The sequence below is a fragment of the Oncorhynchus mykiss genome, chromosome 26 (assembly GCF_057628025.1).
Source record: "Oncorhynchus mykiss isolate SJ-2025 chromosome 26, ASM5762802v1, whole genome shotgun sequence".
NCBI classification, from domain to species: Eukaryota; Metazoa; Chordata; class Actinopteri; order Salmoniformes; family Salmonidae; genus Oncorhynchus; species Oncorhynchus mykiss.
In genome coordinates, this window is record NC_143047.1 from 26,900,582 (window position 1) to 26,923,338 (window position 22,757).

The window sequence follows — 22,757 nt, forward strand, 5'->3', positions numbered from 1 at the left end:
TAATAGAACATGCAACGCTGCAGTCTCTACTGACTGAGTTGAGCCCAGTGGTGGTAGAGTGGGTGGAGGTGGATAGAAAGGCCATTAACACTGTACCTCTTTTGTCAACATGTTCCAGGAAGGAACTCCAAACTCGCACAGTGATAGAGCCAACTTCAAATGGGATTGTGGAACCCCATATTTCACAGATTAAAGAGGGAAGAGAGATATCAGCAATCTGCAGCATCATTTTATATTATAGTAAAAGGATGGCACAGTGTCTGCTTGAAGAGGTACTGTATGTCCTTGGATTGGGTGACACCCAGTGCAGAGAGTGAGCCCAGGAGAGGAGGTAGTTCACCAGTGCCATTAACTGCTGTTCCCATGCAGTGTTTGAGTAAGGATGGACAGCAGTGCTGTCGAGGAGTAACTTCCTCATGTTAAAACACCACAGGACACTTCCAACCCCTTCCGTGACTCTCAAGAGTCACGCCAACATTTCAACACAACCTTTCTGGGGAGGAAAAGGGGTGACAGATGACTATGCAGAACAACACACTGTAGCCTAACTTCCTCATTCCTTCAACACTGTCTCCTATAATTCCTGGGTCCTCTCAGATTTGGTGGCTATTTTGTTTTGGGAACAGAAGGCATCTGGGGATTGATCCAGTTTAGAGATAACAACACCGGGACTCTGAACTCCAAACAGATCTATTGTGATAGCAGTCTCGGTCTCCTCAGGGACGGGAGTTTGTAATTCCACACGACTACAAAGCCAACCTGCCGAAAGACGTCTCTAAGTGATTGCCTGGTTAATTAGCTCTGCGAAAAATGTTGTGTTGGAGAGTGCCGGCCCGGAAGCACAAAGGCTAAATAAATGTGAAATAAAAAGGCCACGTTGCTGTAATCTTACCCCCTGCCTTCTCAGCAGACGGCCTGAGTCTGGGGGTGCTCTGATCACAGGGAAGCTGTGTACTCTCTGATAATGGAGTTTGAGACATTCTACAGAATCACAGCTCAGGCCTTTCAAATGTGTTTTTATGTCATTATTATACTCTTGAATCGGCTGATTGTCAAAGGTAGTTTGAAGATGAAACGCTGTGTCAATTAAATTGATCTGCATTGGAAGTACGGCTGAAATAAACCACAACAATCACAATTACAGGCTTTTCTGATGTGTAGACATGAATACATGCATATGATTAAATATTGTTTCCTATTTGTTTATTTGGGAATGTCTAAAGTTATTTCACAAATGTATAAAAGTGCCCCTCATCACCATGGAAACATTTTGAGATCTACATCAGAAAGACTGTACAATGGAAGCTCATGGTTTCAGTTTTTGTGTGGAAAAGTTATTTGACAGATTAATTTCAAACAGATACTCTGTCAGACTGATCTAAAGCTTCGGAATTTTAGAAATGTGAGATTTCTCCCAGAGCCAGGCAGCATCAAAAGAGATTGAACTCAGACTTTGCAAAATGTTCTCTCAAACACAGGCTACAGTCCCTCTTTGCAAAATGTCCCTCTTTACTAAATGTCCCTCTTTACTAAATGTCCCTCTATACACATGCACCACCTTTTCTTGAAGATCATGAATATGGCTCTCACATTTCACATAACATCAGTTTGTACAGCTGGCTAACCTAATCATTAAAGGTCTCTGGGGAACCTTTAGCAATATCCATCATCTGCAGACTGAGTTCTATAATCCAACTGCTACATATTCTATAATACTGTCTGTAGACTACTTTACAGGTGACCTCACTTTCACACAAAAATAGAGGAACGCTTTCTCTTCTATGCGGCTCCTGAGTTGCTATGACGATAACCAAAATGAGAATTTGATGAGGGACGCACAAGGGATGCCAGGAGAGGCTCAGTCGGTCCTCTATTGTCTCTCACCAGGTGGTAGAGTGGGATACACAACATAACAATTGTTTAGTGTGGGCTCTTCTATTCTCCCTCCCAAAAAATATATTATCACATTTGGATACACATGGAGGAGAGGATCATGGTGTTTACAGTTTTTAGGGCGCTTGTTGATCAAGTGTTCCAACAAAGCGAGGCTTCTCTGTCATCATCCCCCTTTCGCCTGGTCTCAAACAGCTCAGCTAACACAATGGAGGTCCCAGCTCTGAGCTCTGAATCACAGCAAGCCAAAGTAATTAACATTGTACAAATTCTCTCGGCTCGCTTCGCTTCTAATGGTGGGGGACTTCAAAAAGCATCTCTGAGGTTTTTCAGAAAACAAACTTTGCCAGGCATTCTTTAGACGTCGCAGCGCCTTAGCCTGGAATCAAAAGGAGCCCTGGCGTCCTCAGCCAGCGGACAATCTCCCCTTTCATCTCCCTGAAGCTGTGAAGGAATGGACTGTGTCCTGCTATGGCCGTGAACTTGCACAGCTTAAAACTGGTGAGGGCCACGTTTTTTCAGAGGGTTTCAATGTTTTTTCTCCAACCTTTTGATCTAAATCTTCTTAACTTTAAATGAAGTCCTTCAGCCTCTTGAAGATTCTGGAGCTTTCAAGTCACTATTCGTCTCGAGACGGACAGAAAATAGATCATTTGATCAAGCACAGTGGAGAACATAAATGTGGACGTTCAATCTCTCTGTCATCAGCATATTCAACTATCAGACATGACCTCCTCTTTTTAAATGAAGGAAGAAATCACTTAGAAGTGTATCTCCCTGTAACAACTTTGACATTGGAAGTGATAGGGGAAGATAATGTTTGACTAACTTACTCTTCTTAATTATACACAACACTTGTGTAACTAAAGGACTATTAAGTTAACCAATCACCTACTGAGGAAAACATTAGTCAACACAATTTAGCTAACAACCCGATCACTTAGGGAACATTTTCTTTCTCTCCTGTCATTTACTTGCCTGTTTGTTATTATCTTGCTGAAATTAGCATGGAGGTGTTATTGTGGTGGCCTAAGTGTTAAAGCACCAAGGTTCTGAGTACCCTGACTACCACAGGAACTTTTGGCTCTTGAGTACACACCCTGATAGGATAACACAATATCACACCACATGACATCACCACTCACAGCTCAGTCTGAAGAATCTGAAGTTCATTGGAATGCATGCTAGGACACCAGACCTGGGATCAAATACTATTTGAAATCTATCAATCTATTCTGCCTGGAGTGAAAGATGTTCAGGGTGTTCCTTCTTGTGACTGTTCCATTGGTTCCATTGAGCCAGGGAAGCTCATTGAAGCCCAGATAACAACACATTTGAAATGATTTTGAATAGTATTTGAACCCAGGTCTGTTCGACACTGATGGATGTCGTTCCCCCACATGTTCACACCGGGATCCAGGAGCACCACAAAGCCTCAGATAAGGTTTTGAATTTCCCTGTGTGTGAATGTGGAGATATGGGGCTCAGTGGATTCAACCCAACAGCTGGTGTGTGTGTGTGTGTGTGTGTGTGTGTGTGTGTGTGTGTGTGTGTGTGTGTGTGTGTGTGTGTGTGTGTGTGTGTGTGTGTGTGTGTACTGTGTGTGTGTGTACTGTGTGTGTGTGTGTGTGTGTGTGTGTGTGTGTGTGTGTGTGTGTGTGTGTGTGTGTGTGTGTGTGTGTGTGTGTGTGTGTGTGTGTGTGTGTGTGTGTACTGTGTGTGTGTGTGTACTGTGTTTGATCTCACTCAACTGGACCAAAGCCGTGCAGGTGATAGAATTCAGGGGTATTCACGCATTCCTCTCTAGTATGTGCAGTTTTCATGATAGGCCTAATAAGCATAACATGTTGTCTACTACATCGACTACATGCCACTGGCATAACCAGGTCTGTCCCTCCGTGCTTGGACCACTGACCTCAGCAATCAGGGGTATCCCTCACAGGTCCCTCAGTGGTGCTAAACTGGGCTTGTGTGGTGCTACGCTCCATCACTGGGCTTGGACAGACCGAACAGGACGATGGGCCGGCTCTCTCTGCTGCTCAGGGAGCTCCAGACAAAACCGTTCTTCTTTTCATCTGCTAAGCCACTTGGCCCATGGATGAAGGGATGGAGTGGGAGAGGGAGAGAGAGGTATAGAGACGGATAGAGCAGACAGGGGGAAGAAAGGGAGAGAAAGAGAGGCTTCTGGGAGATGGCAGGATTCCTGCCCTCTCTCCTCCTGCATTTGTCCTCAGCACCCTTGGTCCTGATTCACCATGAATTCTTTGGAACGCTTTGGTACTGCTTAATTTACATGTATGCCAACAGGCTTTTAATGTATTTAAAACTTGGAAGATGTTCAAAGGAAACCATAATTCCTCTGAAATGGGCCTTTTGAAGGCTTTATCTTGTTCTTTCTCTTCTGGCTAATCTTACAGCCCCTCAGCATGCCAGAGCAATTTTTCTAATGCCAATTAAGCTATACATTAGCATAAAAACAGCTTTTAACTTAATTTAAAAATACATATTTTTCAGAAACTAGAGAAGGAGAACGATGTTGAATGGACACTTATTTACACTCCAAACAAATGTCTAAGGAGTTTTACCATTAACAACTTAAGTGAAATAAAGTGGCCTGTCTTTTGTCTTCATTGTTGTTATTCAGGCGAATGAGGGAAATTAGGGTTGAAAATTTTCCACAATTAATACCAACTCTACACATTTTCTGCTAATGAGAAGTCTCTATGGTGAGACATCACAAATTCAGCTTTCTGTTCAAATGAAGGTTATGCTATAAATGCAGAACATGTTGGCAGCTTCGTTCATTCAATTCTCCCCAGAAATGTTGTAATTGCCATACAGTTGTGTTAGGAATCAATTAATTACCATTAGGGCTGCACTCCAAAGACCAAGCGAAACACACGGCTGAAAATGGTTTCATTAGCCATAAATGTGCAAATGTGACCCAGAGGACAATCATAAATTCTTTGCAGATTTTTCGCATATTTGTGTGGAAGTTGAAAGCAGTTGAAAGCATAGCGCTTCCTTCAGTGAGGAGCTGGGAACATTCCTCTCTCAGGGATAGACAGACGTGGTCCAGGGTAGAGGCAAGGCAACACTGTGGGAACTGTCCCTGCTGCCTTACTGGGCTCTTTCTTGTCAAAGAAGCTGCCAAACTGGGGGCCCAAAGAATTTGAAGTCTACAGAATTGTCCGTGCAACAGCTGTTGAATGAATCAATTAACTAACAGCACTTAGGCTATGGTGTGTGGGTTATTTAGATGATGACAAATGGCTTCATTAAAGCAACACTTTCCCAGTACGATAGATCCCTTTTGGATAAATTACTTTGCTATTGTTTATTTAGTCAGGAGTTGAATATAGAGAAAATAAACTGGACAACCTTACCAGACTAAGTTGTCACAGGTACTAAGGTGAAATGGACTGAGTGAGAACAGAACAGGTTTCTCCGGTTAGGTTTTCAATCAGTTGAGAGGGCTTTAAGTTAACTGAGGCAGGGTGGGAACAATTTCTTGAATTAAGTCGACAGTGTTGGTAGCAAATTTTTGAGTGAAGCACGATGACAGGGAGCAGGTTTCTGAAAAGAGAAGTGGTGGGGTTGAGATTGTTTTTGAGATGCATAGACAGCCTAGTCTTTACTCTCTATATTGTGGTTTATTCTTGTTATCCAGTTCTTCAATCACCATCCCTCCCTATGCCATCGCTCCATTAGAGTGACTACTCTGCGTTGCTTTGTTGCTGTCCAATAGTTGCGTTAGTTATTGGCTACAGAGCTACGGTAAAGCACTGTTGTTGTGAGTCTCAGCCCGATCCTTCTGCAGCTCAGAGCAGAGCATTGAGAATCACAGCAAAGACAAGAGAGACTTTTAAAGGTAAAACACATAAAAGTGGGCTGTCATCCTGTCTGAGAGAAAGCCAAAGGAATACAAGAACAAACAAGATAATTTGCAAACTTCATAATTTTCTTGAAAGGAAATACAGTACTCTTCCTGTCCTGAAGTAAAATACAGAGAGATAGAGAGCGAGAAAGAGAGAGAGAGAGAGGGGAAGAAAAAAGTGTGAGTGCAACCCATTAGCTGCTAGTCATCCACACTGATCGTCAGCATTAGAAAGTGCTTTTAACTCTGCTGGCTGTCAGCAGCTTTGGCAGCTTGGAAGAGCTTAGCTTCTAGTCTGAATCTTAGTGAGAGGGAGGGCTGTGGTCGGCAGTGACAAAATCAGTTTGAACTTTTGCGTGGAGGATCTGTGAAAAGGAGTTTTGGATCAAAGCTGCCTAAGTGGGCCAGAATTACCTTGACCATCTGAGAACAGTCACATTTTGAAGAGAGGGGAAGCTAATCTGCAATATGGAGGGTAGATTAACATTTGCAGAGAAGATCCCTCCCAAAGAACACCAGCTTCAAAGCAGAAAGTCTGAAGTATCCCCCCTTCTTCTTCCACTTTCTACTCACAGTGTTCATTTGATAATTTAATTGGTGATCTCCCTTGTGTCTAGTGAGGCACCTTCCAGTGTTTGGAGACAGACTCCAGGGCCCAGTCTGCTTTACTTTTCCGAATGAAATACAGAAACAAAACCAATGTTTATTTTGGTATTTTGAATATGAATGTACTCAAAACCACTCATGGTGTGTGTGTGTGTGTGTGTGTGTGTGTGTGTGTGTGTGTGTGTGTGTTAATGTGTTAATGTGTGAAAGGAAGGACCAGACTGAGAGAGGTATGCTGCCTGCTCTCAGAGAGCTGATATGGTGGTCAGTTCAGGGCCCTGATGTTTTACTCTTCTGTTGATGCATCACGTCCTGAGAACCCTTGAACAGAAGATACTTTGAGCTCAGTTGACATATGCAATAGGCCAGAGACAGTGTTATTTTGTGCGAACATATTTACAGCTCATGTTCATAATTGATCCTTTGTAATTGATTGGACTGAACCATAGGTTTAAATGGTTGATATAGCAGATACCGGGTAACGTTATCAAATGAAATCTGACTAGGTCCTGCTAATTATATACAGTGACCAGCAATCTCATTTCTTGACACTTTCTCCTTCCCTCCCTCTTTCTGTCTGCTCTCTCACATGACGTCCTTGTAAAAACACAACTTTCCTGTACTTATTCCATTCCCTCCTCTGTCACCTTCTTTATGCATAATGTGAAATATGAAGAGTGTATCAGCCTAATTCTGAACTGGCTGCAGCAGTAACGAGACAGGGCAGATGGGAGCACTGTTTGGGCACTGCTTTAGCAAATTAGGAAAGAAAAGAAGCCATAATGGATTACTATCAGACCCCCAAAAACACTATTGACCAGTGATTCAACTTCAGACTCTGTATTTTAGAGGGAAAAAACTTATTGAGAGAGAAAATACATATTTCCTTTCATTTGCTCTGAGGGAAGTTTCTGCTCCTAGTTGCCTTGGCGTGTGAAATCTAGACCAGTTAGCACATCAGTTATTTACACTAAAACACCATTAGCTAGCCATAGGTCCTTCTTCGTTAATTATGTTTCTTAAGAAATGTACAAGTTGTCGTATCACAAACAAGGTGATCTGTTGCTATAAGGAAGGATTTGCAGTTGGAGTTTGTTGAATTTGGTGTCTGAGTTCATTTGCAGGGGGGATTTTCGCTCTAACCTATGCTGGTCTAATTTCAGCCAGGCTATTGGTATATGTGAAATAGTCCTTTAAAGGCGGCCTGCGTTTGAAGCCCGCTGCTCTGGGGTGTTCAAAGCTGCAGCTGTTTTGATGGTGGATGACAGCTATAATTAATGTTTATTTTGGCATCGAGTTCCACAGTCCTTTCATGCAAATGTCCTGCATGCAGTGAAATGGGTCATGACAGCGCGGGGTGGTACAGAGCAGTTTGTGTTTTACCAGGATGGAGCAAAGTGCTTAATGAGGAGCATTTACATTTTAAATCGTAGAGACCTCAAAAACAAAACACAACACAAAAGGCAGCCTTGTTATTACTTAGTGCTCAAAGGGCTTCCACAAAGGCTAAACACAACTGACTTGGCTTTGATGAGATAAATAGAACGATGGATAATTAGCTGTCACATTGACATATAACATAAATTAATAGAGAGCCTGGTATAATCATCCTCTATTTAACTGAATCAGCAGGAAGAGAGGATATTTCATCATGAGAATGAGGCAGGCCTGACCCAATGACCTTGTGAGCAGCAGTATAATCATAATATTGACTTGCACTGTAATTACCTTTGATACACATCTGCAGTTCCCCTTTATGAGTTCTGAACGAGGGACGTTTTTTTATTTTCTCGCTGTAGGTATCTGACGTGATAGTGTTTGTGTGTGTGTCAGTGTGTGTGTGTGTGTGTTTCCCCCTTTTGCTGTCGTTTCCACAGCTCTCTGAGGGGAGGTTGTGCTGCTACGTCTGCTGTGGCTGTGGCCAACTAGAGACCTGCTGCAGCCTTTCAGACATTCCGTCTCACCGCACGTTTCCCCCGCCACGCCCCTCTATCCTCCCCTTCATCCCTCCATCCTCTTTCCACGGCAGAGCCAACACTGACATCACCGGGGAGGCACGTTGGCTGGGGCTGGGGCTCTTTGGGTCTGCTTCCAATTACGACCCTGCACTAGGACTAACTCCTCGACTCCTCAACGGGAAAATGTCAAACTGTTATGAAACCAGGAGGAAAAACCTGAGACCAAGAGAAAACAAACCGCCGACGAGCCCCACCAGCAGGTTCAGGTCTGAGTCCGACAGGCAGACAGGCAGGCTGAGAGAAATTCATGTGGTCCTCTAACAACAGTCAACGCCACTCAAATATTGGACATCTACAATATAAAGGGCCAGGCATTACATAATATTGTCTGTAGTGTGCAGTGGTGTTAGGGAGTTATGGTTAGATATAGGGAAAGTAGGATGAGCTGAAATAGGACAGGTCAGGATTGAGCAGCAGTACAGTATGAAAATGGGATTAATGCCCTTCACATGTGTTATCTCTGATCTCAGTCTCTGTGACTGTGTTCCAAATGACACACTATTCCATATGTCATGCACTACTTTAGACCAGGGCCCATAGGGCTTGGATCAAAAGTAGTGCACTATACTGGGAATAGGATGCGTGAGAATCATAGGGTAGGCCTGTTTGTCTGTTTGTCCTGTACTTGAACCCTGTGCAGTTCTGGTTGTCCTGTGCAATGAAATACACCATGAGAAGCCATCAAAATACAATGGTCAAAACAAAACCATTAAAAAAGACCCTGGCATTCTTGCATTTTTGTCTCCCACCATGTTGTTTTTCGAGTCCGTTATACTGTATACGTTACATTCTTAGTCTCGGCTGACATATTTCGTCTCATTTTCTTTTTTGGAGCTCTGCAATGTTTTAAAAAGCATTCCTCAGATTTCAGATAGGGAGAAATTTGTACTGAGGGCAGAGAACATTCTTAATCATGGATTAAGCTCCACTAACATTGGGAGGTCATGGTTCTTTCAGTTTATACAGGACATCAAGCATAAATGTTGATACGGTAGATAAAACATACTACAGATGAAATGTAAATACCTGGCTGTCAAGAATATCAGATATCAAACCAACAGTTTCCTATAGCTAGTAGAAGATGTGGTGGATTTAAACACATTTTGACATTGTCATTAAGATGAACACTTCTTATACAGGCAGAACATATTGGTTGGCAGTACAAAGAGAAAGGAATACCAGAGTTGAGATTGAAAACCATTGTTAAATATATTTAGACCAGAGCTTCTATTATATCACTGTAGGTGGTGTAAAGCTACATTTCTTTAGTATTGTTGTGGCAGAATTGGAGTGAGCTGTTGTACAGTGCCTTGCAAAGTATTCATCCCCCTTGGCATTTTTCCTATTTTGTTGCATTACAACCTGTAATTTAAATGTATTTTTATTTGGATATCATGTAATGGACATACACAAAATAGTCCAAATTGGTGAAGTGAAACTTAAAGTTTGAAGTTTAAATTTTTTAAAAAAATAACCTTCCGAAGTCACATAGTTAGTTAAATAAAGTCCACCTGTATGCAATCTAAGTGTCACATGATCTGTCACATGATCTCAGTATATATACACCTATTCTGAAAAGCCCCAGAGTCTGCAAAACCACTAAGCAAGTGGCACCATGAAGACCAAGGAGCTCTCCAAACAGGTCAGGGACAAAGTTGTGGAGAAGTACAGATCAGGGTTGGGTTATAAAAAATATCAGAAACTTTAAACATCCCACAGAGCCCCATTAAATCCATTGTTAAAAAATTGAAAGAATATGGGGGATGAATAGTTATGCACGCTCAAGTTTTCATTTTTTTTGTCTTATTTCTTGTTTGTTTCACAATAAAAAAGATTTTGCATCTTCAAAGTGGTAGGCATGTTGTGTAAATCAAATGATACAAACACCCCCAAAATCAATTTTAATTCCAGGTTCTTAAACAACAAAATAGGAAAAATGCCAAGGGGGGTGAATACTTTCGCAAGCGACTGTAACTGCTCATGTGTATGCTCTGCTCTGTGTTGAACTGTGATGTTATTTATGCATGTCATAGACTCCTGGCACTCTAACACAATGCCATTGTGTTCTGGAACTGTTGCTTGTATAAAATAACTGTTGTTTAACAATATGATTGTATTGTTACCTCCCACTATATAAGGGACATGTAACCATTTATTCTTTGTGCTCCTTCCCTGACTGCGATCAGAGAGGGATCTACCTTGCAGCTGATTGTGTGTAGATTCACTATTATAATTATAAATGAGTCTCTGACTAACCTTTGGATTGAGTTTTCCACAACAGTGTGCAGCATGACAATACGTCAATGTAACAGCAAGTTACTTAGAAACAGGGCTTTAGTAAAGAGGCCATCCAACAGCTTGCCTGTATAATCCTGGTCCACAGGCATGGTGATGCCTTCACTCTGATAAGACTAAGTGGGTGAAGTAAGTAGCTGGCACACACAGTGTTTTCACAGGTGATTGTAAAGGCTGTTGAGTTAAAGCATGGAGGGTGGTGTTGAGACCCATATGCTGTCCAGATGTCTCTCAACATGCAGGGGAGACTGGCAGGGTTAGAGGCCCCTGGTACGGCCTTGACCCGGCGCGCCTCTCCTCAGCTGGGAGGAGCTGGACAGCATCACTGCTTCAGAGAGAACCAGGCGGACTCCATTAAGATCTACTTTAGAATACCCTTGTCGATGTCCAGTCTTTTGAGATGGACGATCTCCATGTCTGGAATGAGTCCAATAAGCATGATATTTTAGAAATGTCCTTGACATTGTGAATCCATTCATGCCATATTACCATGTCAGGTAAAAAGCTAACTGAGGATTGTGCAGAGTCCAGAGAGAACTATATCTGCCACTTTCATTTCCCCACCCCTATTCCTTCCCCTGTCTCGGCCCCCTTCTCTTCCCTCTTAATCTCCGCCCTCTCAATTCAATTCAAGGGGCTTTATTGGCATGGGAAACATATGTTAACATTGCCGAAGCAAGTGAAATAGATAATATACAAAAGTGAAATAAACCATAAAAATTAACAGTAAACATTACACTCACAGAGGTTCCAAAAATAATAAAGACATTACAAATGTCATATTATGTATACAGTGTTGTAACGATGTACAAATGGTTAAAGTACAAAAGGGAAAATAAATAAGCATAAATATGGGTTATATTTATAATGGTGTTTGTTCTTCACTGGTTGACCTTTTCTTGTGGCAACAGGTCACAAATCTTGCTGCTGTGATTACACTCTGTGGTATTTCACACAATAGATATGGGAGTTTATCAAAATTGGATTTGTTTTCTAATTATTTGTGGGTTTGTGTAATCTCAGGGAAATATGTGTCTCTAATAAGGTCATACATTTGTCAGGAGGTTAGGAAGTGCAGCTCAGTTTCCACCTCATTTTGTGGGCAGTGTGCACATAGCCTGTCTTCTCTTGAGAGCCAGGTCTGCCTATGGCGGCCTTTCTCAATTGCAAAGCTATGCTCACTGAGTCAGTACATAGTCAAAGCTTTCCTTAAGTTTGGGTCAGTCACAATGGGCAGGTATTCTGCCACTGTATACTCTCTGTTTAGGGCCAAATAGCATTCTAGTTTTCTCATTTTTTTGTTTGTTAATTCTTTCCAATGTGTCAAGTAATTATATTTTTGTCTCTCTCTCCCTCTCTCTTTCCTCCACATCTAGACTCACTTCCCATCTCTCTCCCTTCACTGTCTTGGAGCAGAGAACAGAAGCCACCTCCCCTTCGGCAGCAGCATTTCATATGGGATTGTTTCATTCCACTCAACTGGGGCAGCAGGTAGCCTAGTGGTTAGAGCCTAGTGGTTAGTGCATTGGGCCAGTAACCGAAAGGTTGCTAGATCAAATTCCGAGCTGAGAAGGTAAAAATCTGTCGTTCTGCCCCTGAACACTGTTCCTAGGCTGTCATTGTAAATAAGAATTTGTTCTTAACTGACTTGCCTGGTTAAATCAAATAAAAATGATATCCACCAGTGTTCTCTACAGCGCGCAAGATTTTCCCAGAGCACAACCAAAAGCCTAGCTGGCGTTAAGTAAGATGACATCATTGGCCTCACAGACCGGACCCCCATTCACCGTCCATACCCCAACCCCCAACCTCACCCCCACGCCTGGACAAAGGGAACCCAGCACAGCTGAGACAGAGGCCAGGGCTATCTGCCAGACCCTCCCTCCTGCAGCTTTACCCATAACTTCATTGGAGAGATGAATTGTCTCATTGTGTGGATCCAACTGCCCGTCTCACAGGAGAAGAGAGGGTGGAACAGTGTGGGGCCATGCTCGCTGGACATCAGGGCATCATGCAGTGACCCTGCTTCAGGGGTCAGTTCACACAGTGTTTAAAAAACATCTCATGTAACGGATCACTGGATCACCCGCTTCTTTCATTAGGACTGAGAGGGACCCTCACTCTACAATATCCTGAGGAGCCTGAGTTCCATCATAATGGTTGATATTTGGTAAGTGTAGCTAAATAGTTGTTTTTTACAATAATGATAATTGTCAAATCACATTCACGTCCAAATTATGTAAAGTGCAGTGAAACTTGTCTTGGTACAGGAATTGCTCCATCCACGACCGTAAGGCCCACCAACGGCCGGTGAAGACAGTCCAGTACATCACTGGGACCGTGCTCCCACCCGTCCAGGACATCACTGGGACCGTGCTCTCACCCATCCAGGACATCACTGGGACCGGGCTCCCACCCGTCCAGAACATCACTGGGACCGTGCTCTCACCCGTCCAGGACATCACTGGGACCGTGCTCTCACCCGTCCAGGACATCACTGGAACCGTGCTCTCACCCGTCCAGTACATCACTGGGATCGTGCTCTCACCCGTCCAGGACATCACTGGGACCGTTTTCCCACCCGTCCAGGACATCACTGGGACCGTGCTCCCACCTGTCCAGGACATCACTGGGACCGTGCTCCCACCCGTCCAGGACATCACTGGGACCGTGCTCTCACCCGTCCAGTACATCACTGGGATCGTGCTCCCACCCGTCCAGGACATCACTGGGACCGTGCTCCCACCCGTCCAGGACATCTACTCGAAACGGTGCCTGAGGAAGGCACACAGTATCATCAATGACCCCACACACCCCAGCCACGAGCTGTTCTCTTCCTTACCATCGTGGAGAGGGTATCGGAGCATGAGGTCTGATACCAACAGGCTCAAAGACAGTTTCTATCTACCAGCCACCAGACTGCTGAACACTTGAACTGGACTGACCACCTGCTCTGATTCTCCACACCTAGCACACATGCACACTTCTCATGCACACACCCACAGACATACACACACACCGATACAGTCATGCTACACACATCACAACTGCTTCTACCAGACTCTTATTATACTGCTCTGTTTATACACTGCACCCCCCCCCCCCCTTCCCCAATACACATGTAGATATTGGACTAAGATTTGTTTCTTCCTGTATTATACTGATGCTAAAATATTTATTATATTCTACTGAGCCATTTATTTAATGTTCGTAATTGTGTATTTTATTATTTCTTATTGTTGTTGCATTGTCGAAGGAACCTGCAAGTAAGCATTTCATTGGACGATGTATATCGTGTGTAACCCGTACATACAACTAATACGATTTGAAACTTGTTTACCAAAAGTAACCGTGTTAACAGTTCAGAGTTAGTGGTGCCATTTTACCAGCTTATCAACTGGGATGGGGTTAACATTTGTAGGGAATAGGTTAACATTTGAACCCTCAAGTATTGTAGCCAGCCCTGCTCACAACTACATTACTAGCTCCGATGCTTGACTTCAGAGCCAGGAACAGTTGAGGGCCTGAAGTGCTAAGCTGGTGGTATTTGGATTCCCTGGAGGACACACTAAACAATATGAACAAGAACAAAGGTGAAGAGTGAAAATCATACACTGCTCAAAAAAATAAAGGGAACACTAAAATAACACATCCTAGATCTGAATGAATGAAATATTCTTATTAAATACTTTTTTCTTTACATAGTTGAATGTGCTGACAACAAAATCACACAAAAATGATCAATGTAAATCAAATTTATCAACCCATGGAGGTCTGGATTTGGAGTCACACTCAAAATTAAAGTGGAAAACCACAGTACAGGCTGATCCAACTTTGATGTAATGTCCTTAAAACAAGTCAAAATGAGGCTCAGTAGTGTGTGTGGCCTCCACGTGCCTGTATGACCTCCCTACAATGCCTGGGCATGCTCCTGATGAGGTGACGGATGGTCTCCTGAAGGATCTCCTCCCAGACCTGGACTAAAGCATCCGCCAACTCCTGGACAGTCTGTGGTGCAACGTGGCGTTGGTGGATGGAGCGAGACATGATGTCCCAGATGTGCTCAATTGGATTCAGGTCTGGGGAACGGGCGGGCCAGTCCATAGCATCAATGCATTCTTCTTGCAGGAACTGCTGACACACTCCAGCCACATGAGGTCTAGCATTGTCTTGCATTAGGAGGAACCCAGGGCCAACCACACACCAGCATATGGTCTTACAATGGGTCTGAGGATCTCATCTCGGTACCTAATGGCAGTCAGGCTACCTCTGGTGAGCACATGGAGGGCTGTGCGGCCCCCCCAAAGAAATGCCACCCCACACCATGACTGAGCCACCGCCAAACCGGTCATGCTGGAGGATGTTGCAGGCAGCAGAACGTTCTCCACAGCGTCTCCAGACTCTGTCACGTCTGTCACATGTGCTCAGTGTGAACCTGCTTTCATCTGTGAAGAGCACAGGGCGCCAGTGGCGAATTTGCCAATCTTGGTGTTCTCTGGCAAATGCCAAACGTCCTGCACGGTGTTGGGCTGTAAGCACAACCCCCACCTGTGGACGTCGGGCCCTCATACCACCCTCATGGAGTCTGTTTCTGACCGTTTGAGCAGACACATGCACATTTGTGGCCTGCTGGAGGTCATTTTGCAGGGCTCTGGCAGTGCTCCTCCTGCTCCTCCTTGCACAAAGGCGGAGGTAGCGGTCCTGTTGCTGGGTTGTTGCCATCCTACGGCCTCCTCCACATCTCCTGATGTACTGGCCTGTCTCCTGGTAGCGCCTCCATGCTCTGGACACCACAGCAAACCTTCTTGCCACAGCTCGCATTGATGTGCCATCATGGATGAGCTGCACTACCTGAGCCACTTGTGTGGGTTATAGACTCTGTCTCATGCTACCACTAGAGTGAAACCACCGCCAGCATTCAAAAGTGACCAAAACATCAGCCAGGAAGCATAGGAACTGAGAAGTGGTCTTTGGTCACCACCTGCAGAACCACTCTTTTATTGGGGGTGTCTTGCTAATTGCCTATAATTTCCAACTGTTGTCTATTCCATTTGCACAACAGCATGTGAAATGTATTGTCAATCAGTGTTGCTTCCTAAGTGGACAGTTTGATTTCACAGAAGTGTGATTGACTTGGAGTTACATTGTGTTGTTTAAGTGTTCCCTTTATTTTTTTGAGCAGTGTATATAGTCTGAATGTTTGTTTAATGACTTAGATCTGTGTTTTTGCTTCCCTATTCAGCGGCAGCGTGCTCTGAACGGTTTGCTTTCTGTCTGAAAGTTTGACTTTGTCAACAATATCCTGCAGGAGATAAAGTTCCGGCTGTCTCCTAAGGGGTATGGCCGACAGGTGAGACCTTAAGGTCTTTGATGATTGGTAGCGAGGGTATTTTGGGGTCCAGAGGCTAACTGACCTGTGTGTGTGTGTGTGTGTGTGTGTGCGTGTGCTTTATTCAGGCTGGCGCCTGTATTGAAAGACTAGAGACAGTCAAACAGATGCTGCTGGGGTGTGTGTGTGTGCGCTCATGCCATTGTGTGTGTGCATGTGTGTTATGGGATGTTTTCTGCTCGTTGTTCAGGTCCAGCCAGCAACATGTCCTTGTATGTAGTTGTAAACTCAGCGGCAGCGTGCTCTGAACGGTTTGCTTTCTGTCTGAAAGTTTGACTTTGTCAACAATATCCTGCAGGAGATAAAGTTCCGGCTGTCTCCTAAGGGGTATGGCCGACAGGTGAGACCTTAAGGTCTTTGATGATTGGTAGCGAGGGTATTTTGGGGTCCAGAGGCTAACTGACCTGTGTGTGTGTGTGTGTGTGTGTGTGTGTGCGTGTGCTTTATTCAGGCTGGCGCCTGTATTGAAAGACTAGAGACAGTCAAACAGATGCTGCTGGGGTGTGTGTGTGTGCGCTCATGCCATTGTGTGTGTGCATGTGTGTTATGGGATGTTTTCTGCTCGTTGTTCAGGTCCAGCCAGCAACATGTCCTTGTATGTAGTTGTAAACTCAGCACCGCTGCATTGTGGAAAGAAAAGTAGGCAGTGGACACACCAACTCAGGGAGGGGGAGTGGCAGACATCTGTGGAACGTTTCAGGAGTGCAGGGCCACAGGGCTGGGACGGACAGGAACAGAGACAGAGGAGAACTGAGAGGGAAATGGACAGGGAGGAACTGGGGGAGAGCGTTTGATCGGCTCCTGGAGGAAGCAGAGATTTCCTCCTGGCTGCACAGGACAAAGTCCCAGTCCTGCCCTGTTCTAGACGCAGCATAGACCCTTACACCTGCCCCTGGTCAGTGCTCACACATATCACAATAACAAACGCAGGGTCCAAGGCAAGACAGATCAAGTTAGGCTACCCCAGTTATCCAAATGTTCAAATGGGGGGAAATTAAAGATTGACACATTTTAGGTGTGCAGTATCAAACCTTGACATGTCAGTTAAAGATTTCCTCGCCAAGGGCATCTGAGGCTTGTAGGCTCATCTCATGGGTTAAGTTCTGTTTGTGTCTCTTGTGTTTAATTAACATAAGTGCCATTAGTGAAATAGATGTTCCAATGACTTTTTCCCTTCCGAGGATGGACATCAATTCAGGCAATTTATGTTCCATTCATATTATTGAACACACTGTATACACAGTTTGTAGGTTACATTGTGTAGTGAAAGGAGACTGCTTGGAGATAAAGATTAATAATGGATGGATTGAATCTTGACCACAGTCATCTGCCTTTGTCTTCATTACTTCATTACTGTAGAGAGTCATTCAAGCATTTCAACTGGCTCATATACTGTACACTTTGAGTCAGAAAGAGTGGTATAAAGAGTGGTATAAAATCTGTTTTAATATTTGCTCATTGTAACATGCTGTCATTTAAACATTTTATGGGCGTTGAAATCAGCCTATAAATATGTCTTTTATTGTTTTTCTTCTACAATGTCCTTGTTGCTGCTTCTCTAGCTCTGTAACCACAGGCATAATTCTGGTGGGATGGCTACGAGCCAACTCAGAAATGTTTTATTGTTGTGGAAAAATTATTTTAAGTGCTTGTTTTACAATGCTGCTTGGGGCATGCCTATTTCTGCTGACAGTATTGCGTGAGCAGCAGCTTTTGTCTGGCGAAACGATACGTTTTTAAAGAACTGTTTAAGTAAACAAATAAAACAGAACCATGTCAAACCGCTCTGTTGCATAGAATATTTCTGCAGTAGGCCTTCAGCCAGACCCATTTTAAAAAGTATAGGTCTGCTATGTTAGTGCGATGTGTTTTTCCAGTGATATGGCCAGGGTTAGTTACAGTGCCTTGCGAAAGTATTCGGCCCCCTTGAACTTTGCGACCTTTTGCCACATTTCAGGCTTCAAACATAAAGATATAAAACTGTATTTTTTTGTGAAGAATCAACAACAAGTGGGACACAATCATGAAGTGGAACGACATTTATTGGATATTTCAAACTTTTTTAACAAATCAAAAACTGAAAAATTGGGCGTGCAAAATTATTCAGCCCCTTTACTTTCAGTGCAGCAAACTCTCTCCAGAAGTTCAGTGAGGATCTCTGAATGATCCAATGTTGACCTAAATGACTAATGATGATAAATACAATCCACCTGTGTGTAATCAAGTCTCCGTATAAATGCACCTGCACTGTGATAGTCTCAGAGGTCCGTTAAAAGCGCAGAGAGCATCATGAAGAACAAGGAACACACCAGGCAGGTCCGAGATACTGTTGTGAAGAAGTTTAAAGCCGGATTTGGATACAAAAAGATTTCCCAAGCTTTAAACATCCCAAGGAGCACTGTGCAAGCGATAATATTAAAATGGAAGGAGTATCAGACCACTGCAAATCTACCAAGACCTGGCCGTCCCTCTAAACTTTCAGCTCATACAAGGAGAAGACTGATCAAAGATGCAGCCAAGAGGCCCATGATCACTCTGGATGAACTGCAGAGATCTACAGCTGAGGTGGGAGACTCTGTCCATAGGACAACAATCAGTCGTATATTGCACAAATCTGGCCTTTAAGGAAGAGTGGCAAGAAGAAAGCCATTTCTTAAAGATATCCATAAAAAGTGTTGTTTAAAGTTTGCCACAAGCCACCTGGGAGACACAGCAAACATGTGGAAGAAGGTGCTCTGGTCAGATGAAACCAAAATTGAACTTTTTGGCAACAATGCAAAATCTTATGTTTGGCGTAAAAGCAACACAGCTGAACACACCATCCCCACTGTCAAACATGGTGGTGGCAGCATCATGGTTTGGGCCTGCTTTTCTTCAGCAGGGACAGGGAAGATGGTTAAAATTGATGGGAAGATGGATGGAGCCAAATACAGGACCATTCTGGAAGAAAACCTGATGGAGTCTGCAAAAGACCTGAGACTGGGACGGAGATTTGTCTTCCAACAAGACAATGATCCAAAACATAAAGCAAAATCTAATAATGGAATGGTTCAAAAATAAACATATCCAGGTGTTAGAATGGCCAAGTCAAAGTCCAGACCTGAATCCAATCGAGAATCTGTGGAAAGAACTGAATTCTGCTGTTCACAAATGCTCTCCATCCAACCTCACTGAGCTCGAGCTGTTTTGCAAGGAGGAATGGGAAAAAATGTCAGTCTCTCGATGTGCAAAACTGATAGAGACATACCCCAAGCGACTTACAGCTGTAATCGCAGCAAAAGGTGGCGCTACAAAGTATTAACTTAAGGGGGCTGAATAATTTTGCACGCCCAATTTTTCAGTTTTTGATTTGTTAAAAAAGTTTGAAATATCCAATAAATGTCGTTCCACTTCATGATTGTGTCCCACTTGTTGTTGATTCTTCACAAAAAAATACAGTTTTATATCTTTATGTTTGAAGCCTGAAATGTGGCAAAAGGTCGCAAAGTTCAAGGGGGCCGAATACTTTCGCAAGGCACTGTATAATGTTGCCAGGTTAGTAAGGACATCTACCCTCCGGTTATGTGTCATGGAGACCAGCCAGACAGTGGGACATTGCTGCACCATAGGTGACCAACCACTGGCATTAAGTTATAGTCTGTGTTTCATTTACAGTGCCTTCGGAAGGTATTCAGACCGCTTGACTTTTTCCACATTCTGTTACGTTACAGCCTTATTCTAAAATTGATTAAATTAATATTTTTCCTCATCAATCTACGCACAAAACCCGATAATGACATAGCGAAAACCTAAGTATTCAGACCCTTTGCTACGAGACTCAAAATTTTGCTTAGGTGCATCCTGTTTCCATTGATCATCCTTGAGATGTTATTACAACTTGATTGGAGGCCCCCTGTGATAAATTCAATTGTTTGGACATGATTTGGAAGGGCAGACACCTGTCTATGTAAGGTCCCACAGTTAACAATGCATGTCAGAACAAAAACCAAGCCATGAGGTCGAAGGAATTGTCTGTAGAGCTCTGAGACAGGATTGTGTCGAGGCACAGATCTGGGGAAGAGTACTAGAAAAATGTCTACAGCATTGAAGGTCCCCAAGAACACAGTGCCCACCATCATTCTTAAATGGAAGAAATTTGGAAACACCAAGATTCTTCCTAGAGCTGGCCACCCGGCTAAGCTGAGCAATCGGGAAAGGCCACAAACCCGAGCTCTAGAGTTCCTCTGTGGAGATAGGATAACCTTCCAGAAGGACAAACAGCTCTGAAGCACTCCACCTATCAGGCCTTTATGGTAGAGTGGTAAGAGGGAAGCCACTCCTCAGTAAAAGGCACATGACAGCTCGCTTGGAGTTTACTAAAAGGCACCTAAAGACTCTCAGACCATGAAACCAAGATTAAACTCTTTGGCCTGAATGCCAAGCGTCACGTCTGGAGGAAACCTGGCATAATCCCTATTGTGAAGCATGGTGGTGGCAGCATCATGCTGTGGGGATGTTTTTCAGTGGTGGGGACTGGGAGACTAGTCAGGATCAGGGCAAAGATGAACGGAGCAAAGTACAGAGAGCACTTAGGCGTACAACATCCTCAGCCAAGACAATGTAGGAGTGGCTTCGGGACAAGTCTTTGAATGTTTTTGAGTGGCCCAGCCAGATCCCGGACTTGAACCCAATCAAATATCTCTGGAGAGACCTGAAAATAGCTGTGCAGTGATGCTCCCCATTCAACCTGACATAGCTTGAGAGGATCTGCAGAGAGGAATGAGAGAAACTCTCCAAATAAGCTTGTAGCGTCATACTCAAGAAGACTCGAGGCTTTAATCTCTGCCAAAGGTGCTTCAACAAAGCATTGAGTAAAGGGTCTGAATACTTACAGTATGTAAAAGTGATATTTCAGTTTTTTTATATACATTTGCAAAAATGTCTGAAAACCTGTTTTTGCTTTGTCATTATTGGGTATTGTACCGAAGGTACTGTAGATACAAACAAAAAAGTACCTAGTCATTTACATTTTACATTTGAGGCATTTAGCAGACACTCATATCCAGAGCGACTTACATTTGGTGGATTCATTAGTGCGTTAAGATAGCTGGGTGAGAACCACATACAGTGGCTTGCAAAAGTATTCATCCCCCTTGGCGTTTTTCCTATTTTGTTGCATTACAACCTGTAATTTAAATGTATTTTTATTTGGATTTCATGTAATGGACATACACAAAATAGTCCAAATTGGTAAAGTGAAAAAAAAAAAACTTGTTTCAAATTATTTAAAAAATAATTGGTGTGTGCATATGTATTCACCCCCTTTGCTATGAAGCCCCTAAATAAAATCTGTTGCAACCAACTACCTTCAGAAGTCACATCATTTGTTAAAAAAAGCTCACCTGTGTGCAATCTAAGTGTCACATGATCTGTCACATGATCTCAGTATGTATAAACCTGTTCTGAAAGGCCCCAGAGTCTGCAACACTACTAAGCAAGGGGCACCACCAAGCAAGTGGCACCATGAAGACCAAGGAGCTCTTCAAACAGGTCAGGGACAAAGTTGTGGAGAAGTACAGATCAGGGTTGGGTTATAAAAAAATATCAGAAACTTTGAACATCCCAATGAGCACCATTAAATCCATTATTAAAAAATGGAAAGAATATGGCACCACAACAAACCTGCCAAGAGAGGTCAGCCCACCAAAACTCCCAGTCAAGGAGGGCATTAATAAGAGAGGCAACAAAGAGACCAAAGATAACCCTAAAGGAGCTGCAAAGCTCCACAGCGGAGATTGGATTGTCTGTCCATAAGACCACTTTAAGCTGTACACTCCACAGAGCTGGGCTTTACTGAAGTGGCCAGAAAAAAGCCAATGCGGGAAGAAAAAATAAGCAAACACGTCCGGTGTTCACCAACAGGCATATGGGAGACTCCCCAAACATATGGAAGAAGGTACTCTGGTCAGATGAGACTAAAATTTAGCTTTTTGGCGATCAAGGAAAACTGGCGTAACTGGCATAAACATAACACCTCCCATCACCCCGAGAATACGAAGCATGAAGCATGGTGGTGGCAGCATCATGCTGTGGGGATATTTTTCATCGGCAGGGACTGGGATACTGGTCAGAATGGAAGGAATGATGGATGGTGCTAAATATTTAAATGTCTTGGAATGGTCAAGTCAAAGACCAGATCTCAATCCAACTGAGAATCTGTGGTATGACTTAAAGATTGCTGTACACCAGCGGAACCCATCCAACTTGACGGAGCTGGAGCAGTTTTGTCTTGAAGAATGGGCAAAGATCCCAGTGGCTAACCAAGCTTATAGAGACATACCCCAATTGAGCAATTGTAGAGACATATTTTGCAGCAATTACTGTCCTGCCTTGGCAAATCGCACTGTTAAGACACTGATGCCTTTGCCTGAATGACGTGCCCAAGGTAAACTGCCTGTTGCTCAGGCCCTGAAGCCAGGATATGCATTTAATTGGTACCATTGGAAAGAAAACACTTTGTAGAAATGTTAAAATAATGTAGGAGAATATAACACAATAGATATGCTAGGAGAAAATCCAAAGAAAAACCAAGCAGGATTTTTTTTTGAGAGACCATCCTCTTTGAAAGGCAAGTAAAAGGTCATATTGAAAATGAGCTCGCTGGATGCAATTCCTATGGCTTCCACAGGGTGTCAGCAAT